This window comes from Bombina bombina, chromosome 6, assembly GCF_027579735.1.
Source record: "Bombina bombina isolate aBomBom1 chromosome 6, aBomBom1.pri, whole genome shotgun sequence".
Classification (NCBI taxonomy): Eukaryota; Metazoa; Chordata; class Amphibia; order Anura; family Bombinatoridae; genus Bombina; species Bombina bombina.
This window is the reverse complement of record NC_069504.1, coordinates 887517792-887525958: the sequence shown is the minus strand read 5'-3', so window position 1 is coordinate 887525958 and position 8167 is coordinate 887517792.

Sequence of the window (8167 nt, the reverse complement as noted above, 5' to 3'; positions counted from 1 at the left end):
GCTCAACCAATTTGATGGGTTGTTGTTTCAAAGAACAAAATCAACTATTTCAAATACAAAGTAAATCCCCCCCAAAAAACAATATATTACTCATTTTATACTCTGCAGCTGGTATAACAAGTCATTGGAAACACGTACATTTTTCAGTTAAGACGTTTATTTCATTTTAAGGCTATTATGAAAATAAAAGGGAGATTAAACTCAAAATTAAATTTTTCCTTTGATGATTCAGATAGAGCAGGCAATTTTAAGCAACTTTCTAATTTACTCCTATTATCAAATTTTCTTCATTCTCTTGGTATCTTTATTTGAAAAGCAAGAATGTAAGTTTAGATGCAGGCTCATTTTTGGTGAACAACCTGGGCTGTTCTTGCTGATTGGTGGATAAATTCACCCACCAATAAACAAGTGCTGTCCAGTGTCCTAAACTAAAAATTGGCTGGCTCCTTAGCTTAGATGCCTTCGTTTTCAAATAAAGATAGCAAGAGAACGAAGAAAATTTGATAAAAGGAGTAAAATTAAAATTGCATGCTCTATCTGAATCACGAAAGAAAAAATCTGGGTTCAGTGTCCCTTTAATTATAAAATGTCCAGTTTATGCAAAGTGAAACAAAAATTCCATTATTTGTTTTACCACTATTTCCTATAACCTGAAAATGTTATATTTTTTTTAATTGTAAACCCTGACCCATGAACATGTTGCACAGTGAATGCTTGATATGTACATGAGCTCATTTACAGCTGTCCATGAAGACAGCAAAGGAGGTAAGATGTTGTATCCCTAAACTGCAAAATAAGGCACTTTTTTTTTCTAATTTGGTTATTAATTTCGTATGCAAATATAAAACAATGATTTTAATTAGTGTTGAACATTGGGAAGAATGGATGTCCTCCTCTCTGGTTGTCTTCAGTGTCTCTATTGTTGGAGAGGATGGAGAGAACTCAGAGAGGAAATTCAGTCTCTTCACCTGTACTTTCGGTGCACTAAGTGTGAATCCGCCTGCTGTGATGTTTGTACTTCTCGGCCTTTACATATTGACAAGTGTTGACATTTTAAACATATCCTAAATGATCAGCACTATTCATAATTGTAATATTATCAGTGTTGGCATTTATATACAGAGGCGTAACTAGAAACCACAGGGCCCAGGTGAATTTGATACATATCATTTTTTTTTTTTACATTTAACACAGAAAAAAAAAATGTGAATCAGATTACATCTGCAAAAGTCTGCAAAAGGAGGTACCGTGTGCCCACAGTCTGTGAGATGGTCTGACCCCCTATTACTGTATATAGTGACACTGTTTAACCCACGAGTACTGTATATAGTGAGTCAGTGACACAGTCTGTAATCTGCCGGTGAGATGGCTGGCCTGACCCTACCCGCCCCAGTACTTTATAAAGTGACCACAGTAGTCTGTGACATGGTCCAGCCCCCCGTACTGTATATAGCGGTACTGTATAGTGACACTGTTTACCCCCCCCCACCATGCTGTAGTAACAAGGTCTGTAATTTGCTGGTTCCACAAACATACACACACACACACATGCATAAATACACACAGTCACATACATACACACACACACACATACACACACACACACACATAAACACCAATAGGTAAAACAGAAAGACTAACCCCTGTAGTCAGAGACACTAGTGAAGCATCATGTCACACTTACATGATATCAGTGCAGGTCAACATTTTTTTATTGTAGCTGGGCCCCCACCCTTGGGGACCCAGTCGCAATTGCGACCTCTGCACCCCCTGTGGTTTTGTCCCTGTTAATATAGCTACATTGCAGTAGGACAGTGACAGGAAAAGGATGAGAGGTAATGTTTTACAGCGATATGCCAGGAGTGTGTTTAATAGTCATAAATCCAAATGCTTCTTTCAGTATTCACATGGAGCGTACAACTTTAAACAACTTTCCAATGTCTATTATTAAAATGTCTTCATTCTCTTGTTATCCTTTAATGAAGGAGCAGAACTGCACTACTGAGAGCGAGCTGTACACTTCTGGTGAGCCAATGACAAGGTACCTATAAGTGCAACCATCAATCGACATTCCATTGCTGCCCCCTGAGCCTATGTAGGTATGTTTTTCAGCAAAGGCTAACAAAAGAACAAAAAGGCAAATTAGATAACAAAAGTACATTGGAAAGTTGTTTAAAACTTAATGCTCTATCTGACTCATGAAAGAAAAAAAAGAGTTTATTTCTGTTTACATTGTGCCTAGTGGCGATGGTGGACTTGTCTGCTTGCAGCTTGGTACTTTTTCCTGATAGAGATGGTTTAAATAGAAATACTAGACACAACTGAAATACACATCATAAAAAGACTGTGCATGATACTTAATGAAAACTGCTTGTAATGTTTTAGTGATAGCTTTTACTGTATATTGGTGTTCCCTGAGCCAGAGAGACAGTGGTGATGTAAAACACGTTGGCAGTGAAGCAGCCATACAAATAATGTGTATATGAGTGTGTGTGATGTATGATCTATATATCCCGTACACAGTATAAGTTATTACTAAACCAGCAATAGCTTTTACTAGATATATTTTGCTAATAAATATAAGGTATGGTACCAGATGTGATACACAGATTGCAACCAATAGGCGTAACTACATTGGTCTCAGAGGTCCTAACTGAAACTAGGCCCTGGGATCAGTAGTGGCATCACTCCACCTGCATCCTGTCTGTCTCTCTGTGTGCCCCTCTGCAAACCAGGCTCACAGTTTAAAGGGACACTGAACCCAACTTTTTTTCTTTCATGATTCAGATAGAGCATGCAATTTTAAGCCACTTTCTAATTTATTCCTATTATCAATTTTTCTTCGTTCTCTTGCTATCTTTATTTTAAAAAGAAGACATCTAAGTTTTTTTTTTTTTATTCAGAATTCTGGACAGCACTTTTTTATTGGTGGATGAGTTTATCCACCAATCAGCAAGAACAACCCAGGTTGATCACCAAAAATGGGCTGGCATCTAAACTTACTTTCTTGAATTTCAAATAAAGATACCAAGAGAATGAAGAAAATTTGATAATAGGAGTAAATTAGAAAGTTGCTTAAAATGTCATGCTCTATCTGAATCACGAAAGAAAATTTTGGGTACAGTGTCCCTTTAAGGAAAGTGTATGAATTTTTCTTTATCATATGGTGACAGGGTTTTCAAGATGGCCGCCACACTGTTGCTTGTACAGAAAACAGATCACCATATTTGTATAGAAAGACAGTGTGTATCCTCTAGCTCAGACTAACCAAGGTGGAAGGATAAGTCGCATTCATAGAGAAGTAGCTCCTCTTTTACCTATGCGGCTGCCAACTAAGCTTGTGCTGCAAAATTGTGGGTTCCAACCAAATCCTTTACCCTGGGGTGCAGCAAGCTCTAGTTATGCCCTTGGTTCCAAGCTATGACAAATATCAATGTAACAGTAAAGAATACAGCTAATATAATTCCAACGTTAAATGTATGCAATATGTAAGAAAAATAGTCCAAAAAATAACATTCAATTTCTTTTGCATAGAAAGCCTAGATAGAAAAGTAGGGCCAAAAAAACTTTGAAAGGACATGAAACCTAATTTTTCTTTATTTCATGATTCAGATAGGGCATACAATTCTAAACAACTTTCCAATTTACTATTAACAATTTTGATTAATTATCTTGGTATCCTTTATTGATGGAGAAGCAATGCACTACTGGGAATTAGCTGAACAAATTGGTAAGCCAATAACAAGAGGCATATATGTGCAGCCACCAATCGGCAGCTATTTATCACCTCCGTCCTGAGCCCATATAGATATGCGTTTCCACAAAGGAAACTGCAAAAAATCTCTCCAGTGCTCTGAAGTCTCTCTTCAAATTCTATAAAGGCAGTTTTTACCTTGTGTTTCACAAAGGGGAGTTCCCTGATTTAAAGTATATGAAGGCGATGAATACATTTCAAATCATAATTTAAAAATTGTATTAAACAACTTTTTTAAATAAAATAACGCAGTAAAAAAATTGTATTGTTTAATCTCATTAAAAATCGTAACAAAATTGTTCCGTCCGTTTATGGGCGCACATTAATCAGATCTTAATGAAAAGAATGTCACCTAGATAGCCCCAAAAATAAAGTGGTCATATCCTTTTTAAAATAAAAAAAATGAGCATTTTTAAAAAAAAATTAATAACTGCATAAAGCAGTAATAAAGGGTTGAAGTGAGCTGGTGTGGGGTATTAGAAAAAAAAAAAAAAAAGGCACTGAAAAATGCCTTTACATTGCTGTCTATGGGGACTGTGTTAAAACTGTAAACATATATATAAAATCCTACGTAAAAATCTGCCAATACTTTTGGCTGACGATAACTTGAAGGATGAGATAAAGGATGGTTGTTTTTTCGTCGCCAGACGCAATATAACAATAGGGAATCAAGTGTCTCCCTCTATGCTCAAAAAACCCAAACCACAGAGTAGTTGGTTGTCACAAAAAGGGCATTACAAGTGTGGTAACAGCACTTGCAAAGCCTGTGGTTATGTCACTGTAGGTAAGATTTTCCAATCACTGACTACTCAGAGAGTATACTCGCACCTTCAATGTACCAACTGAAGGTCCATTTTTGTCATCTATATGATCACATGTTCTAAATGCGACAAACAATATGTGGGGTCTACCTCTCGTGAGGTCAGAGAGAGGATACGAGCCCACCTCAATGATTTTGAGCGTGGCAACATAACTACAGGTGCCTCTAAACATTTTGTTGAGGAGCACTGTAGGGATGTGAGTGACTTTTCCTGGATGGTCAGTGACTAAATCCATAAAAAAACAAGAGGAGGTGATAGATCCAAGGACCTCTTTAAAAAGGAGGTCGTTTGGATCTTCACTTTAGGGACCCGACAAACTATTGGTCTTAATATTGAAACAGACCTAATCATTGGTAAAATACAGATAACGTGCAGTCACTAATTGAATATGGTATTTACTTAATTGGAAAGTCGACAAGCCCATTTAATTTAATTTAATTCAATTTAATTTGATTTAACTGAATTTAATTCATTTATTTATTCATTAGTGGCAGACTATATATATCTTTTCTCATCCTTTTGAGTAAATCCGTACTTTACCCTCTTACATGAAATATAAATGTATTTACTTGCATGCTTGCCCTTTAACCTCATATATACATATATTTGTACATTATAGGCCAAATTCAGATAAGTCAAATAAAGTTATAATTATAACTATATCAGTATATATCTTCTACAGTGGCCCTTGACACATAGCTCACCTTCAGTTAAGGTTGTAATAGCTTAAGAATTTAGGTCCCCAGTTATCTGTGTTATATTAATATGTACTTGATATTAACAAATACATTCAATTTAATTTATTTATCTATTCTCAATTTCTTAATTTTTCCTCTTTAACAGGATATCAACTAGTGAGTTAACTTTAACTCCAACCCCCATATTTAAGAAATAGATTATCACAAAATTGTATATAGCTTCATCTAGTTATTAGGGGAATAGGATGATTACACATAGAAGAGCCTACTTAGATGGGTGTGTACCCTTTACAGCATGACCATTGGTAGCAGAGGGGGGCCTTAGCATCCAATAACTAGTTAGGGCAGCCTATATAAATTAGAGCAAGGCTATAGGGCACTATACAGTCTATGATTAAGGCTCCATAGGAGCTGAAACGCATCAGACGCCCACCCCAGCCTTCCTAACGGCCCCACATCATAGCCATTTTTGCCTATACTTGCTGTTACTACTGGCTTTTATATTGAATAAAGGATACCTTGCTTTGAGCTTTTTGTCTGGATTCTTCCTTTTATCTATCTATCTATCTATCTATCTATCTATCTATCTATCTATCTATCTATCTATCTATACACTGCTCAAAAAAATAAAGGGAACACTTAAACAACACAATGTATCTCCAAGTCAATCACACTTCTGTGAAATCAAACTGTCCACTTAGGAAGCAACACTGAGTGACAATCAATTTCACATGCTGTTGTGCAAATGGGATAGACAACAGGTGGAAATTATAGGCAATTAGCAAGACACCCCCAATAAAGGAGTGGTTCTGCAGGTGGTGACCACAGACCACTTCTCAGTTCCTATGCTTTCTGGCTGATGTTATGGTCACTTTTGAATGCTGGTGGTGCTTGCACTCTAGTGGTAGCATGAGACGGAGTCTACAACCCACACACGTGGCTCAGGTAGTGCAGCTCATCCAGGATGGCACATCAATGCGAGCTGTGGCAAGAAGGATTGCTGTGTCTGTCAGCGTAGTGTCCAGAGCATGGAGGCGCTACCAGGAGACAGGCCAGTACATCAGGAGACGTGGAGGAGGCCGTAGGAGGGCAACAACCCAGCAGCAGGACCGCTACCTCCGCCTTTGTGCAAGGAGGAACAGGAGGAGCACTGCCAGAGCCCTGCAAAATGACCTCCAGCAGGCCACAAATGTGCATGTGTCTGCTCAAACGGTCAGAAACAGACTCCATGAGGGTGGTATGAGGACCCAACGTCAACAGGTGGGGGTTGTGCTTACAGTCCAACACCGTGCAGGACGTTTGACATTTGCCAGAGAACACCAAGATTTGCAAATTCGCCACTGGCGCCCTGTGCTCTTCACAGATGAAAGCAGGGGCACACTGAGCACATTTGACAGACGTGACAGTCTGGAGACGCCGTGGAGAACGTTCTGCTGCCTGCAACATCCTCCAGCATGGCCAGTTTGGCAGTGGGTCAGTAATGGTGTGGGGTGGCATTTCTTTGAGGGGCCGAACAGCCCTCCATGTGCTCGCCAGAGGTAGCCTGACTGCCATTAGGTATCAAGATGAGATCCTCAGACCCCTTGTGAGACCATATGCTGGTGCGGTTGGCCCTGGGTTCCTCCTAATGCAAGACAATGCTAGACCTCATGTGGCTGGAGTGTGTCAGCAGTTCCTGCAAGACGAAGGCATTGATGCTATGGACTGGCCCTCCCGTTCCCCAGACCTGAATCCAATTGAGCACATCTGGGACATCATGTCTCGCTCCATCCACCAACTTCACTTTGCACCACAGACTGTCCAGGAGTTGGTGGATGCTTTAGTCCAGGTCTGGGAGGAGATCCCTCAGGAGACCATCCGCCACCTCATCAGGAGCATGCACAGGCGTTGTAGGGAGGTCATACAGGCACGTGGAGGCCACACACACTACTGAGCCTCATTTTGACTTGTTTTAAGGACATTACATCAAAGTTGCATCTGCCTGTAGTGTGTTTTTCCACTTTAATTTTGAGTGTGACTCCAAATCCAGACCTCCATGGGTTGAAAATTTTGATTTCCATTTTTTAATTTTTGTGTGATTTTGTTGTCAGCACATTCAACTATGTAAAGAACAAAGTATTTAATTAGAATATTTTATTCATTCAGATCTAGGATGTGTTATTTTAGTGTTCCCTTTATTTTTTTGAGCAGTGTATATGTGTGTGTATGTGTGCTAATATGTGTAAATACACATATAAACACATATATATGTATATTAATATACATATATATTTAAACTTTGCTGCCCAACTCTGCGCAACTTACCCACATACTGCTCTAGGTTCTGTGCCATGTCTATTGGCATCAGAACGAGGTTCCCTTTGGAGCCCATGAAAGTGCGCTCTAGTGAGAGCAAAGCTTCCATGCAATGCGAACGCAAGGCTGTGTTTGCATTGTGCTTTACTTATTATACCAGCGCACATTTGGATGCACTGGTATGAAAGGAACGCAAATATTGGGCCCGTGAAAGCGCAATTTTGCGCTCCACTCATAACCGAGCCCTATATGTTTTATTTTTTTCAGAGAACTTTTGTTACTCTGATGAAGCGCATGTGCGCATGCGCGAAACGCTTCAGGTGTTAATGTCTTGGCTTCACCTATGTACTAGCACTTTGCCAATAAACTGGTTTTGAACTGACCTTGGTTGGAGCTCCGGCCTCTATTTGTCCTCCTCTGGGGATTTTCTGCCTTCTATGTATATTATTATACATATACATTTAAACTTTGCTGCCCAACTCTGCGCAACTTACCCACATACTGCTCTAGGTTCTGTGCCATGTCTATTGGCATCAGAACGAGGCTCCCTTTGGAGCCCATGAAAGTGCGCTCTCGTGAGGGCAAAGCTTCCATGCAAT